Below are 16656 nucleotides of genomic sequence, written 5' to 3'. Positions count from 1 at the left end.
TTCCTGCCCGGCGCCGGCCGCCGGCCTCGGGTGCCCGGGGCCTGAGGAGGCCGAGGGGCAGCAGAGCAGGTCGGGGCCCTGTTGCGGGTGGTGTCGCCGGCCCGGTGATGCGGTGTGTAAGCCGTGCTGTATTAAGGCGTTAAAGTATAATTTTTAAAGCCCTTTCCAAAAGCCACGTCTAAATGACTGTTTTTTCTGCTTTAAATAAAAAAATGAATGCTGAAGCACTGGGGCTGGGGGCTGCAGATCCTGAGAGGGCCTGAGTGGTGTTGGCCTGCAGCCTTGCACACGCAGGCAGAAATGGCTTCCGCTAAATTGCAGAAGAAAACCATCCAGGTTTGTGCTTGGGTTTACTTCCAAGTTTGCTAGGCCTCAAACTTAGACAAATTATATTATTAAATACCGTTCAAGTATCAGTAAAAATGTTGCAAGCCTTAGTTTCTGCGCTGGGCATTTTTAGTAACTTCTATTGAATAACCTGGAAGATAGGTATGCCCTTTCATGAACAACGCATGCAAAGTAGAGGTTATGAAGAGAACTATGCATTTGACTGAGAAATACAAATACTCTCATTTAACTTCAGTTTAATCACATCAATGAACTATACATAGGCTACTGGAGTCCTAACCTTGAGGTTTCGGGCACTTAATCCCTGTAATTTGCTTTGAATCTTAAGAATGTAATTTTTTATTTTTATAGATTTCAGGTCTGTTCACTTGCTTTCTTTCTTGAAAGCCATAGGATCACATTTTAAGTGTTTTTCTGCATCTTAGCCAGAAACTTTACAAAGTTTCTTGCCAGAGTACAAGATCGGGAACTTGAAGGAAAAATGAATAGCGTGGGTATGTCAGCAGGGTCAGTCATTTAGGAATATTTGTGAGACTGATTTCTAATTGATTGACGATACCCAATGAACCCTCTATCACTTGATCCTCCATGGATTTTAGTGAGTTTTGTTTGGAACCAGGAGCCTTCCTGGGAATGGCTATTTTTGCTACTATGGCCTAAATGCAAATGTTTGAAACTCGTTAGTTGCTCCACAGTAAAAGAAAATACAGTGAAGCCAAGCCAAATTACAGACTCCATTCCTTACTCAGAGACCAAAAAATAATGTGAAATTGAAAAAAGAGCGTTCTTTCAAAGGAGGCTATTATTTAATATAAAGAGACTTTATTTTCTTTAGCTCTACCAAGCAGTACCCTTAATAGTAGGAGATACGTGTGTTTGGGAGGGAAGGGGGTGTTCCTTTCAATCTGATACCCACTTTGAAGGACCATAAGGATATAATTTTCCTGGGCCATAGAAAGGGTGATTTTCCCCTATCTTTCCAAAGATGAGAATTATGACTTTTTCTTTTGAAATAGATTAAAAAAAAACCCTAAATGGTCCTTCACTACCACTGCTCCTTTAAAAACAATCAATAGTGCTTCTTTAAAAAAAACAAACAAGCAACATCTTCCTGTCTTCTTGTGGGATACTTTCCAGCGAAAGTGTTTTTAAAAAACATAATGTTACTGTCCATAATGTCTATCTTTGTTCATTTCACTTGTTCACTAGGACACGTTCTTGATTTTTTTTTTTTTATAACGCAGATGACACTTCAGTCTACAATGTACAGAAGTGAAATAGGTTAGAAGAACTGCAGTATGAAGTTATCAGTCTATGGACCAAACTACAAACGTCTGATGTATGTATTATGTATATACTAAATATGTTTTGTAGACTTTCCTACTGCAACAAGGTTTTATAGATTTTGAAATTATTTAAAGAAAAGTAAATAACCTTGTAGCGTGAAGGTTCACTGAAAGCAAGAGGAGCTAATATGCTGTCATAAGGAGGTAACAGCCCTCAAAGATGTGAATTGCTGTTTTTCATCGCAAAGAAGCATTTTGCATGGTGAAATGCAAAAAGTAGATGGGAGGTTCTGGATACACAGTGTAAGCCACTTTTTGCCTAAATTAGTTAATACAGAACTATTCCAATGAAAAGCTCAAAAATCCAGTGAGAAAAAATGAGATGTTCCTAGCAGAAACAGTTCGCTGCATACCATTTTCCCAGCAATCAAACAGACATTGCAAGTATGTTGTATATAAACCAAACATCAGACCATACGTAATTAAGCTGTGGACATCTACATTGCAAGATGTTGTAGATGGTGTAAGTTTGCACAAATTCCGTAAGCAACTAGATGAAATACATAAGGAAAAAAAAAAAGCATGAAAAACTTAAATTTACCTTTGGCTCAGGGAGTTTCAGAGCTGCGAATGGTTGGATGCTGAGGGAACGTACTCAGGAAGTAACTATGTGCTTGCTTTGTTCTTACATCGTTTCCTCAGTATCTGCCTGTGGCAGCTGCTCTTGATTTTTGCCTTGGGGCTGGGTTCCAGTCCATCTATTATATAAACTATGTTTCCTTCCAAGGACAGAGGACTAAAGAGAAAGAAACTATGGGAAAAGCAAACGGTTGGGAATGACAACTGGGGGGGGGGGGGGGGAATGGAAGAGGACATGTAAGCTATAGGGGGAAAATAAAGAGAGGGAGACAGAGCAGAACACCTGGCAGAGGACTTCCAGTAATGACCGTCATTCCTTGCAGGTAGTCTCGGCCACAGTTGGTGTAGGACAGTAGGTAGTGGACCCCCGGTCTGTTTTTTATTTTGTGTTAGTTGATAGTTTAACTGTGATATTAGTAGGTGTCTACCATTACCCTAAGATGATTGCATAGTGTGATTTACAGCCAAGTTCAGAGTTAAATACCATTCTTTATTCTCCATAGAGCTTAAAACCACTGTGTTTTCAGAGTAGGTAATTACAGTGTGGTATTATGAGGAATCAATTCATGCACAAAGTGCAAATTTTGATTTCATTTTTATGACCTTACAACTATCTTTTTACTTTACCACCCCATTTCTTCATAGACACAATCTCTGCTCCATGTTGCTTTCTGTAACAAAGTTAATGCAAAGACTGCTAGCAGTCATATATATTTTCCAATCTATTGATTGTAGATGCTAGTGTTGGGAAGCACAGGAAGACTAGAATCTCATTTGCAACTGGTTGGAGTGCTTGTTACAGTTTTATAATGCTTGCGATATTCCCACTTCATTCAGTTTGGTGCACGTTTCTACAAGTATTTTTCAGTCTTTTGACTTATTTTGTGTGGGTTTTTTGTTCTGAAATTCAGCTCTTATTTTTGTATCATAAGAAAAACTTGGGCATGCTTCCACTTAACTTGGTGGCCACTGTACCTGTAACGGGTCTAATAAACACCTCCACAGGATACAGTTGTTACCTCATAAACAAGGAGAACCCTCAATTTATGATCTAATTTATACCCATAGGTTTTAATGTACTGTCTGAAAGTGATTGTATTGTGAAACAAACCATGATATCTTCAGTGTGTATTAAACAAACAAATAAAAAAAGGAACTGATGGTCTGTACATCACTGTTAAACATTAACTGTTTTGCCAATTCACAAGATGATAAGTCACCGTAAGTTTCTGGTTTCTTGCCTAAAAGCGTTCATGGGATTGCTTGATACCACAATGGTGTGAAGAACATCACAGCAATAGAATGATTATACACAGCAGAATACCAATTTTAAAAGGCAGGCAGGCAGGCATTGTTTTCCTTTTGTGTCATCAGATTTGCTCCTCATAATTACAGAAGTCATTGAGGAAAATGAATCCAGTTTTCTGTACTACTAGTATACCAAATATGTCTTTCTTTATAATACTTATTTTCTTGCTGAAGTAATTTAAAAAAAAAGTTTGTGTTCGTACAGTGTTTTGAAAACACTGCTTTATATGCGTGGAGCCTGATCTATGGTCAATTGAAAGTCTGTCAATTTTAATGGACTTGGTCTGCTTTTATGGTTCTAAGCTGCATGTTTATGTATTTTCTGTAACAAGCTGTGAAAGATTTTTGAAAATGATGAGTTATTTAAAAATCAATTTCTATAACTGAGATGGTAACGTGCCCCTAAGTGTTCTTACCCTGCCACTTGACTCCACTGTAGTTCCACATGGTAAAATTCCTGGAGTTTGGATTTGCCTTTTTAATCTCTCAGTAGTCAGATACAGAAGCCCATATGAAAGTATCTTTCTGGTTTCAAATTAAATTATTTAAAGTTAATTTGCCCTCTTTGTCTATATGTGTTAAAATAGCATTAACTACTGCATACTGCTTTTTCCCCAAGGGATTTCAGCTTCATTCACCGTACAGAGAAAACCCTGTAGTTGTGTGATGAATTAGATTGTTTTCTGTAGGACTTCTGCCTCATTTGTTGCAGAATTTGGAATATGTACTGGGTGAATGAAGCAGGAACTATAGGAAGAAAATGTAAGTGTAAAGATAATTTGACTGCTGTTGAAATACAGATTCTCTCCTTGACTCTGGTACGGACTTTTTATGTAAGCTTAGAAGTCATTTGATGGAATTTTCTTTCCATGTGGCTTTTTTTGACACAACATGCACATTATTTTGTGCCAGACATCTCATTTAATTACATAGGTGCCATAAGCTGCCGGCTAAAGAGATCATCCCAATCTGCTCTGGCCAGTTTCAGAGTAATACCTGTGTGTTACTGCTACTGCTGGTTGTGTGCATACATGGTCAGACAGATCAGCTGATCCAGGTGAAAACTTAACATGCAAAAAAAACCCCCAAACCCTAAAAATTTCAGCTAAATCATCTTGTGAATCCAACTCACCAAACAGCCTTATAAATGTAAGTGCCAGCACATGGGAGGAAATCGGGATGCATAGCCAGAGACAGCAGGGCTCTTTCTGTTGATGGTAGCACAGCCTTGGGGGATTAACCTCACAAATTAGACATCTAAATTAGGTGCCAGCCATTAAGCAATATGATTATCCTGCATATGTTCTGCTAAGAATTTACATTGGAGAGCATCATTGCACTAAATGCTAAACACTATCAATGGAACTGAATGTAGTGGAAATTTTACCTTGAGCATACAGAGTACTGAGCACAGTACTCTGAAAAATCAGGTCCTAGGTGTATTACACTGGAGAGCCCAAATCAGTGAACAGTTTTGGCCTAAATCAAACTTAGTTTCTCTCATACACATATGTATGAATGAAAAAAATAAATATATATACACATATACGCAAACGTATACAAAAATACATGACAGAGGAGAATATGTTTTGGAAATACATTTGCTAATATATATCTTCATGCTAGTGCTTATGCAATAAGCTACTGTGGTAATGAGCTTCATTAGAGAATGTATATTGAAATTGGTAAGGTTATTCTTAATGTATATGACACAGGTAGCATGCAGTAAAGAATAAGTGAGGCCAATTTTCGAATTTAAAGCTTAAAAAGAAGTACTGAGGAGGTGCGCTATAAAAATTAGAAATTAAGAACTGTTCTGTAATACAGATAAACAGAACGACTGAAGCAAGGTGGTATGCCAGAATGGATAGTATAATTTCCAAGTTTTTCAGTGCTTGACATTGTAACAGTAATGTTGCAATGTGTGAATATGTTAAAACAAAATTAACCCACTTAAAATACAACTATTCTAGTGAAATAAAAATACACTTTGTGATAGATTGTATTGTTTTCAGTATTTATTTCTTCTTTTTGCTCATTAGCAAAATTTTGTAGCTTTGCAATATATGTCCCAAGCCGTACTGTGAGATGGCAAGGCTGTGCTGAATTGCCTAAGTTGTTTTTATTCACTTGTTGGAAACTCAGAGTAGTTAATAGCTCTTGTCTGTTTCTCTTTTCTTATAGCCAGGAGTATTTCAAATAGAAAGGTAAATACTTCACAAGGCTGAAACTAGCTCCAATATTGCACTTTATGGCTTTCCAACAAAATCTCCTAATGAGGAACAAATTCTGCCTAAGCATGGATTGTGAAAGAGGTAACAGATTAGTGTTAACTCCCTTACCTCTGAATTTATCCAGTGCCTAACAACTGGCAACAGAAACTTACATTTCTAGAATTGTGTGCTGTTGTGGTATTTTGGGTCTTTTTTCTGTCCACCTCCTTTTACTCCCACACAAAATAAAACAGCAAAGGTTTGCTTACATAGCTTGCGGTGACTCACCAACACTGTTTGACTTCTGTGGGAACTGTGTATGATCAGCCAACCTGAAAATTAGGACCTTGTTATGTGTAGTCTGGAACTCTTAATCATATAACAATTTTTAGGGAACTTTGGATTATTTGAGATCAGATGAGCTTTGGGGAGGGACATAGAAATAGATTAAGGGTGATTTTTTTCCCCCTAGTAGTGAAATTCCTATTGTCACCTTATATTTAGGGAGTTTTATTTAATAGCTGAGGTTTCTTTCACTGTTTTTCATCTGAAATGCTTAATGCTTTATTGCCCAAGGATTGTTACCTCTCATTACATATCAAATATTTTCACCATTAAAGAATTGTAATATTCTTTGAATGACTGTTACCACGGAATCATAGAAATGTAGAATGCAGCTAACCTCAAGAGATCATGTAGTCAACCAGATCAGGTATTTGATAGTACCAAACATAACTGCACTGACTTATAGTAAAATATTTCTAATTTGTTATTGTGGACTTCCATAATGGTGTTTTCACAGTGCCCATTGGTAGTATGTTCCAGTATTTTACTTCACTTGAACTTGGAAAGCTTGTTTCTAATGTTTAATTCCAAGCCTATGGATTGCAAGTGAAACCACTTACTTTCCTCTGTATACTTTGAAGAAAAGGGAGAATGATAAATCACTGGCTTTTTTACTTGTTTCAGGATTATTGTAATGCTGATCCACTTCTGCTTTTGTTTGGTAGTGTATGCAAGCCCAGTTCTTTCAGTCCTTTCTTGTAAGTAATTTTTCTGAAAGGGTTGTCATTTTTGTGCTCTCTGTACTTTGCAACATCTTTCTTAAAATCCAGTGCAAACACTACTTCAGCAGAGGCATTTCAATTTGCTGAGTAGAATAAAAATTCTCGTATTTTCTAAGCAGGATTCCTGTCTGCGATTTCTCAAATTAACTACTGAAAAAAATTCACACTGTGAGTTGGTATTCTGCCTTTATACACTCTTCAGTTTGTTATGTTAGCTCGTAGAAGTAGCACCATTGAGGGAAAGCAAAGCATGTGTAGCGCAATGGATAACTGGTCTGTCTCTCATAGTAGGGGATTCAGTGAGCATATTATAAGAAAATAAGAATACAAAACGCTAATGGATGAACACTGTAAAATTTTAGATATTTTTGCATGGAAGTGTGTAATAGCATTGCAGTTTCTTGAGTCTTCCATTTCTTCTGATACCCATTCACTCTTTCTAACACATGTAAAACATATTTGACATTTATAATAATGGAATGATTAGGCATGTTACTGACATCAAGGTTTAAGGGACTGGGTGACATAGGGAATTTATGTTCCACTTTAATCCATTTATCAACCTCCTCTGGGAACCGATTTTAAATCTAACTCAAGCCATACCAATTTGGGGGAAAAAAATCCTGCCTAATCCAACAGCCTGGAAAACACGTAAATGTATGAAATTGTTGTCTAGGCTCCCCGTGCTTCCCTCTTTTTTAGTAATGAAAATATTAATGATTTATATGATGACATTCTCCCTGGAATCTTATGGCTACTTGTTCAGATCTGGTGTTTTTCAGTTCAAGAATCAAGAGATATAGATGGATTATTTGAGCTACTAAATAAGTGAAATATAAAATTTTCATTTGAATTATAAAAAGAAAAAGAACATTTTCCTAGATTAATAGAGTTGGTTTTTTTTGTTTTGTTTTGTTTTTTTTTTGTTTTTTTTCTTTGTCAGGGAGGAAAGGTTTTGAATGTATTTACATTATGCAAATGTGTACAGTAACACTAAAAGCAGTTGCTTCAAAGATGTCCAAAGGGGCAATGTAGGTTGCCTAAATTTCGGCAGTCCTGACCTAGGTGACCTATTCCCCTGTAATAAAACTAGTTTACCCTTTCTGTCCTAAAAACTAAATGAAGCTTCCACTTGGTTAGTAATAAGAGATGTGTAGGACCAGGTTCTAAAGTACTCTAGTGGGAATCCAAACTTGTTTAATTGGAGTCAAAGTGAGGTAAGCAAGTTCAGAATTGGGCACATTGTACAAGTCATACTGATGTAGTCAGTTACCTTTATAACATAAGGAATGGTAAGAGAAGAATTATTGCTGCTCCTTGATATTTGACATTGGCATTCAGGCACATATCTGGAGAAATTAAACTCGGGAACCGTGTTTTTTACATATTCAGTCAGAATAATTTGCTGCCTACCAAGGTGCCAATCTTAGGGTTTAAAGATGAAAAATACACTCCTATTAGTCAAATATTTATGAGTAGAACCCAACGTGTTTAAACCTTGTTGACCTTTACATAGTTATGACATATATATCATCTCTTGGTTATCCTTACCATTGCTTTGGTCTGGAAAAAGTAAAACAAGAGGTTAAGTAGTCCCTAAGGGTAAGTTAAAACGTAGGTGACTGCCATGTTGTATAGCTTTAGTATACTTAGTGTCTTTCATGGCAAGTTGATGAGACTGCTCAAAGCAATAAAATAGCTTGCTAGATGATGCCATTTAAGAAAAAAAAGTAGTTTTGAAAATGAGTTTAGTCTTTCCGTATTTAGTGTTCTAATATTGTAAACAATATATTTGATAATATTTCTGTTAAGTGTATAAAGCCTAACCCCTGCTTTTCTGTTTATGCCGTCGCATTCAAAATGAATTTAAAATATAATCTCATTTTCCTATACATTTATGTGTTCTTTCTGATTTGAGGCCACATGGAAAGCCACTATGGTCATTTAGTCTGATTTCCTGTATAGCATATATTGTAGGTATTTTGTTTATTCATTGCTGCTTATAACTCAGCACCTGTGATTGAATTAGAGGACTTCTTTTTAAAACAAAATGGTAATGAAAATGATCTTTAAATGTTGTTTTAAAATCATGCAGAAATACAGATTCTTACTAAATTCTTTGTGGTTAATTACTTTCGCCATTAATTGTAACTAGCCTGATTGAACTTGTTTAGCTTTATTTTTATCAGTTAGTTTTGGTATAGTTTGATTTCCTGATTTTGGTAGGTTTCATGCTAGATATATCAATTTTAAGTCAGAGAGCAGGGTGAAGAACTTTGGCTATTGTAGAGTAGAAAATAGTACGAGTTGGAAATATATAGTATATTCATGGAAGATTTATTCTATGAGGTTTTAGGAATAGATACATAAATAGTATAGCATGAAGTTGTCATTTGCATGTACATGGATGTTACAGAGCTCGCTGGATTTTATGTGAAAATAAAAGGGTACCAATCTCAACAAGGTACCAACAAGAACCTGTAATACCATTAAGCAACTAAAATTTTGTCTGAGCTACATGTCTAATTACTGTTTGCCATTTATATTATTTTAAATATTTTTTTTAAATTTTAAAAATAATTTAAATTATAAATATTAATAAATATCTCATCTCATGATTTCACCACATTTCTTAAAATACTGCTTTTAGTTCTTTCTTTAATCATGTGCCCGCAGTATTGTCCTGCATAACTACCAGATGCTCCTTGGCAAAAGGAGGAAGTTAATTAAAAAGGAGAAAGAGTATAAAATTAAAAATTAAGCCTGTCAGAAGAAGAATGTTAGAAAGAACCCAAGACAAGTATCCCAGGCAACATCTGGTGTCTGTGAAGCTAGACTAGGCAGCTGAAGGGGGCAGAAGTGGTAGAGCAATCTGTTCCATTTTTCTAGACCTGTTTAGTAAAGGTACCTTATAAGATAAAAGTGATAATACCCCGCTTGTTTTACGTTGCTACGTGGATCACAGAAGATGGAGGAGTGTTGACTATCATGAGGTCCCCTGTGTTTTGTCTTTTCTTGTTTCTGCTTGCCCTGATTTTTCCACTTAGTGACCAATACAAGCAGCAACTAAAGGGAGTTGATACATGGACGTTAACCATTCAAAACATATTGCGGTGAATTTTACTATGAATATTTACTTGTGCTTAGGTGTCTTTCAGACCACTGTTACATTAATTCATGTGCTAAGAAAGAATGTTTAAGCTGTCTTGCTATATAATTTTGAAGTTAATCTAGCTGGAAACAAATTTGCTTATTTAAAATTGATTGAACTTTTGTAGAGGGTGGAATGTAGTGGTCCAGCTGATCATTCCTATGCTATGTCTGAACTATCAAATGTAATTTAAAGTCATGGAATTTCTCATGAAGTTCAACAAGGGGAAATACAAAGCCCTACATCTTGGGAAGAATAACCTCAGGCACCAGTGCACGCTGGGGTCCAGCAGTCTTGAAAGCAGCTTTGCTGAGAAGGATGTTGGGGCCCTGACTATGAGCCAGAAATGCATCCTCATGGCAAAAATGGCCAATAGTATCTTGGGCTGCATTAGGAGGAGCATTGTCAGCAGGGTGAGGGAGGTGATTTTTCCTCTCGGCTCAGCACCGGTGAGGCTGCCTCTGGAGTACATTTTGTAGTCCTGGGCTCCCCACTACAAAAAAGATACGGACCTACTGGAGCAAGTCCAGAGCAGGGCTGCAAAGATGATTAGGGGACTGGAGTATCTTTATATGAGAAGATGCTGAGACACCTGGGACTCTTCAGCCTAGAGAAGAGATGTCTCGGGGGGATCTTACCAATGTGTATAAATACATGATGGGAGGAAATAACAAGAGGGAGCCAGGCTGTTCTCAGTAGTGCCCCCTGACAAGACAGGGGCAATGGACACAAATTAAAACACATGAAATTCCATCTGAACGTGAGAAGACACTTTTTTACTATGAGTGTGATCAAACACTGGAACAGGTTGCCCAGAGAGGTTGTGGAATCTCCTTCTGTGGAGGTATTAAAAAGCTGACCAGACACGATCTTGGACAGCTGGCTCGAGGTGACCTGTTTGAGCAGGAGGAAGTTGGACTAGATGATCTCTTGAGGTTCTAAACAATTTGGTGATTCTGTGAATTTTGAATGATGAAAGAGAGATGGTTTTAGTAAAAATCAGGTAAGTGCATTTCGTTTAAACCCACTTAGCATTAGCAATCCCTTACAACTAATAGGACAATATTTTAGATCTAGCTCTTTATTCTTGGTATAAGGAGCAAAAGCTCTGTTTCAGTTCCCCTCTTCTGATGGTGGGAGTTTCAAAGCCTGTTTAATTCATGTCAGGCAGGTTCTTTGGCTGTATACAACAATGTTCAACTGTAAAAGAACTTTCAGAATAACTTAAATTTTTGAATTATGTTCTTTCATCACATATTTTGCAACTTCAAGACCCATTACCTTGTAGTCCTGCAAGTTATGGTTGATCAGTGATAGTGGTGCAGCAACAGGTTAGTGAACCCATAATTATCTAGACATTCTTCATAAATATATGAAGGAAAAATAAGATGTTTCTTTTTCCATGCTGAGGGAACGGGCAATACAATTGCTTAAGGAGGAAAACATAGGCTTAATGGTAGTGTGGCTGTGAGCACTTGCCAGGGACTTTCTGTTTGCATTCTGACTGGTTGCTTATACAATTAGAAGAGTAGCCAGAGAGTATCTTGTGTGTAGGGGAATCTCAGCTGACCAATGCATTTCTCTGCATTGGGAACTTTTATAGAAATGCAGTGGTGGCATAGAAATCTTTCCTGGATCTTGTGGACACTTTGCACCAGTTTAGGTGTTGCAAGATAACCATGGAAGGATTAATTTCTTTCAACCTTGAACCTAATTACTGTGTATACACAGTACTTAAGGCAGTGATTTTCACATTGCCTCCAGAAAATAAATAAATCATAATAGAGAAAAATAAAGCTTTCCAGCATTTGATGTATGTCCTCATAAAGTCTTCTCCAACCTTTAAACAGCTCGAATTCTGATCTGGGTTGTGAGTAATGCTGTATATGGTCATCATATAGTTGCAACTGATGACTCCCAGAACTGGTCATTTCGTCCTTTTTTCCCTGCTAGTAGAGATGTCAGAGAAAGATGTATATGCTGTCAGTAGATAGAATGCTTGCCTTTCTTGTCAAGTACTGCATACTATCTGTACATGACAGCCCTGATCCTTAAGCTGTTTTTAAGCATTATATTTTACTTCCAGTGTTTATATTTGGTATACCACCTAGGCCTAATTTCTAAAGATCAGAACTAATTAATTTCTTATGCATCTTTGATTTCCCACATCTAAGTAAAATTCAGAATTTGCATCAGTAGGAATTTTTAAACTAATTAAGTAATTTTTTTTTAAAAAAAATGAATACAATTTTAGGAAAACTTCTCTGTAATAAGCTGAATTGAACTTTCTTTGTACAGCTTATAGACTAGGTCTGCTGCCTGGCACAGAGTTAGTAGTCATACGTCAGATAGTGGAATGGATATAACTGATGCTGTGCCTGTACTCTGCACCTTTCAACATAGCTGATGGCTGTAGGTGAGATAGGTGATTTCCAGGACTCAAAAAAACCCTGTTCAGAATACACTTGCATATTTCTGCACTACACTCATTTACAACACATAGACATATCTAAAGTGTACATCTGTACACAGTGATACAAATGGATGTGAGCTGCTCTTTCTGTGCTTTGAGCTGGTCAGTGTGAGTCCAGCTCCGGTCCAGAAACCAGACTGCTGTCTTAGTGTGGTAGTATGTTAATAAGTGTTCTCTTTTGCTTCGCAAGGCTTATACAGCAAGCTTGGATATGTGGCTTCCTCTGACTACCTCAGAATGTGGATGCGTGATTTCTGTACCCATCTGCATAGACATAAATGTGAGTTAGTCACTGAATGGGAATGGATTTTTATATAGCTTTGGTCAAAAATAATTGGAGAACAACATCTAAAATCTTTTGGGTGAAATTTAATTTTGTAAATGGCAACTGAAAATGTTAGTAGATTAAGAATTTGATTATGCAGTCATCAGAAGAACAAAGTTTCCAGTGAAGATAAAGGTAAGTATTTTTGGCAAAGGTTAAAATTCCTGGAATGACTATTTGTAAAATTCATGATTCATTTTTGAATGCTAGAGCTTCAGCATTTTGTTTAGCTATTTAAGACTGCTCGTTTGGGGAACTGAAGAACTGTTCCCTAGTACTAGCAACAATTCAGGCTGATAATTCATTGCAATATTTATTCTGTTAGTTTACAGGTGTGTATGATGATGCATCTTTTACATGCCACAAGGCTTTTCTATGAATACATTTGAAGAGGTAACCCTTCCCTGAGTCCTAATATTAACTTCCATGCCAAAACTTAGGTTAGTTTAAGGTTTTATGGAAAAAAAATTGTGCAAAATTGAGTTCTTTTTTATCACTGTTTTCACATAGAGTTGTGAAACTGTACAGGTTAGTCTAATGGAGTTTTTATTTCAAAACTGAAAAAAAAGGAGGAGGGGAAAAATGCTAGCACATTTGTGAGGGGAAAAAACCCTCACTCTTTTTTTTTTCCAAAAAAATGCAAATCCAAAATTCCTGCATATTTTTGGTTGGTTGTTTAATCCCATTCCAGTCATTGTTCTTTACAATGAAATGCCACAGAGAAGAACATTGGTTAAGGAAGTTTTAACTAGTAATTAGAATCTTCCTGTTTACTGAAGTGAAGGACAGAACATGAAAAGGAAACTGCTTCAAATCAATCCCTACTAATTTAAACTATTTATAGAATCACTAATTAAAGAATGATTCATACAAACCTTGGGAGAATATAATGCTGTAGCTTATGTGCATTTATTTGCAAGTGGAAGTGTTCTTAGGCAGCATCCTCATGGTTAGCACTACCACTTATCTGTCGCTGTTATCACATGTAGCAATCTTTACTGATAAATTTACTCCCAAATCAATAATTTCACAGACTAGGAAAGTAAAACAGAATGTAGTCCTTTGAATGAGAGGTATATTACTTGATGAGTTTGTAAATACAATATTACACTTGTCTTCTAAATAATACTGCAGAAATATGTAAATCCTTTAACAATTTCTTCTAATCCTTTACAAGTTGTAAAATCATAGCAGAAAGGCAGGCAGAAAAGGAATGCACAAATAAGACATCTGTTATTGTTATATCAATGATGATATATAACCAGCTCTGAAGTAATAACATTTTAACAAGGACTAGAGTCTTATCCAAAATGAGATCTTGTCCACTTCCACATCTTCATTTACTGCGTTTGTAAGAATGTAGTGAAGTTTATAATTGGGAAATCTTATCAATTAGTGCTTGTAGGATATCACAGGTGTGCTGCAGTCTGGTTTAGATTAATGGATTTGCAGCCAAGCCATATCTTAACAGGTAGGGATATCTGTAAACCAGCTTTGAAGTAATGTGTTTGCGTGCCACTTATAAAACAGTATTCACCATTACTAAGTACAGTAATGCTATATTTTATACAGCACTGCAAAATGTATATACTATTAATGTATTTTCTAGTCCATTAAGGACAAGCAGCATATTATGCTCCATTTAATAAAAGATTTACAAGTCACTAGTGTGGAGGGTTATTCCAGTACAATTTTGGGATGTAGATGCAGCTGTCTTTTAGAGGTTGTGTTACTGTGTTGACTCTAAACCAAATTCTTATTAACTACATTTTAGTGTCACATAAGATCCAAAGGGTTAAACTTTCAACTTGTTTGAAATTCATACAAAGCTACAAACATGTTAAATAGTGAGAAAGCTTGGGAATGGCAAGGAACTTTTCTGGCTCTAGTGGAGAAGGAGAGATGGGGAGAAAATACATAATTTTTTACCTGTAGTCATACTTTTTGGCCATGCATCAGTAGAAACAAAAATAAGCTATGGAAGAAATAGCTGTGTACTTTCTTTCCTTAAAGCCTTTTGGTTTAATGGTAATGGTAGATTGGTAATTGGCAAAATGGGTAATCATGCATTTTAGTGTATTTCAATACTGATTCATCCAGTAACAGCTAGTTAGCTCTGAATTTTTGTGCCTTCGCTGTGGGATTAATGTGAACTGAAAAAAATGAGACCTGTGCCATCGTTCTATATGATTAAGTGTGGAGCCTCTGACTTTATTCTAACAGCCATGGGAGTTGGTCCAAAAATGGCTATGGGATTTGGTCCAAAAAGCCAGTGATCCAAAAGCTACCTAGCAGAGCTTTTAAACTTGATATTAAGCTTTCAAGTTATCTGACTTTCAGAGTACATTGTGTTACTGATACAGCAGTATAATATTTTATTCCTACTTTTGTTATTGTTTATTACTTTAAAAACATCTTTGTAACTATAAATCTTTTAGGCCTTTTACCAAGTTAGATTCTTACTGGAATTAGAAAATTGATTAATTTGCTCTTGAAGATTCTGCTCTGTTTTCCTTTGTGGGAAAAGAGAAAATGTATTGCTCTTTACCCTACTTGCAGGCAACTCAGAAGTATATTGTGTTTGTTTTTCTGTCCTTTACAATGGATCATGCATTAGTACATGTTAATACTGAGGCAAGATTTACCACGGTATGCATTTGCTTTCCTGCAAATGTGTTCTAGTTCAGAGGAATACCTACTTTTTATCTTCTAAAGCCAAGAAGATGTACATCTTTTTACTATGCTTTTGAAAAGCATTGTATTATCACTATGCTATGCTTTAAAAAATGGAATATACCTACCTTTGGCTTTTAGATATAGTTGCAAGTGCTGCTTCACTTCTGGAAGAGCTGTTAAACTGATCCTACTGGAAGCGCACTCAGGGGTCTAGTATATATTTGGATATATTAGATACATTCAGTTTCCTGAAATATTATTAGAGAGAGAAACCCTACTAGGACTTGTGTAACCATGGGAGATTAACTTCCCAGATATAAAGTGGAGAACAAATGTTACTGGTAATGTCAGAATCCAGTTACACGTTTGTGATGGCTAACATCTTTTCAGTGTATTGTCACTAAATTTATAAGCTATGATGTCGTTCTGAAACTTAATTTGTAATGTAATGAAGGCATTTATAAATTAAGGTTAAAAAATGTCTAACCACAGATGTTATTGAAAAGGAAAATATCAGATGCAGGAATAATGTTCTTCAAGGATTTTTTCAGGGTGCTATCTTATTTAATATTTTCATTAATGACACTGGCAGAAAAAAAATACATGCTAAAACCAATGTGGTAGGCATTAGAGCAGACGAGACATAGGCTTTCATGCAAAAATACCTTACTGCCTTGAAGCACGTAGTAATACAAAATGGGATAAATGTCTGTAATATGAGGTGAAAATAAGAATTTCTGCTATAAATTACACTTTTTTGACTGTAAACATATAAGAGCTGGAGGTTCTTGTGGATCTCATGTATTTATAGTAAAGACAGGTAAGTATTAATTCCATTGTACAAGAGCTTGGTATGTCTGAATGTCACCTGGAATACTGTGGTGCATTTCTGGTTATCTGCTTTCAGTGAAGATGAGTGCAGCTGAACAGAGTAAGGTACAGCCTCAAGGAAATTTAAGAGCTTAGCTTGCTTAGTCTAGTAAAACAAAGACTGGGAGGTGGTACTTTGAGACTAGACTCTTTCAATTCCGGGTTAGCGGGACACACCTTGGTTTTTTAATTGCTACATGTGCATTCTTTTGTATCAGTCATTTTCTCTATTTCAGTAGATAAACACCACTCAACAGTTTCATAAATACCACAGAAAAATTAGGTACAATCTAAATGTTT

The sequence above is a fragment of the Egretta garzetta genome, unplaced genomic scaffold (genome assembly GCF_000687185.1).
Source record: "Egretta garzetta isolate BGI_Z169 unplaced genomic scaffold, ASM68718v1 scaffold2, whole genome shotgun sequence".
Lineage (NCBI taxonomy): Eukaryota > Metazoa > Chordata > Aves > Pelecaniformes > Ardeidae > Egretta > Egretta garzetta.
The sequence above is the reverse complement of the archived record's forward strand: the minus strand, read 5'-3'. Positions refer to the sequence as shown.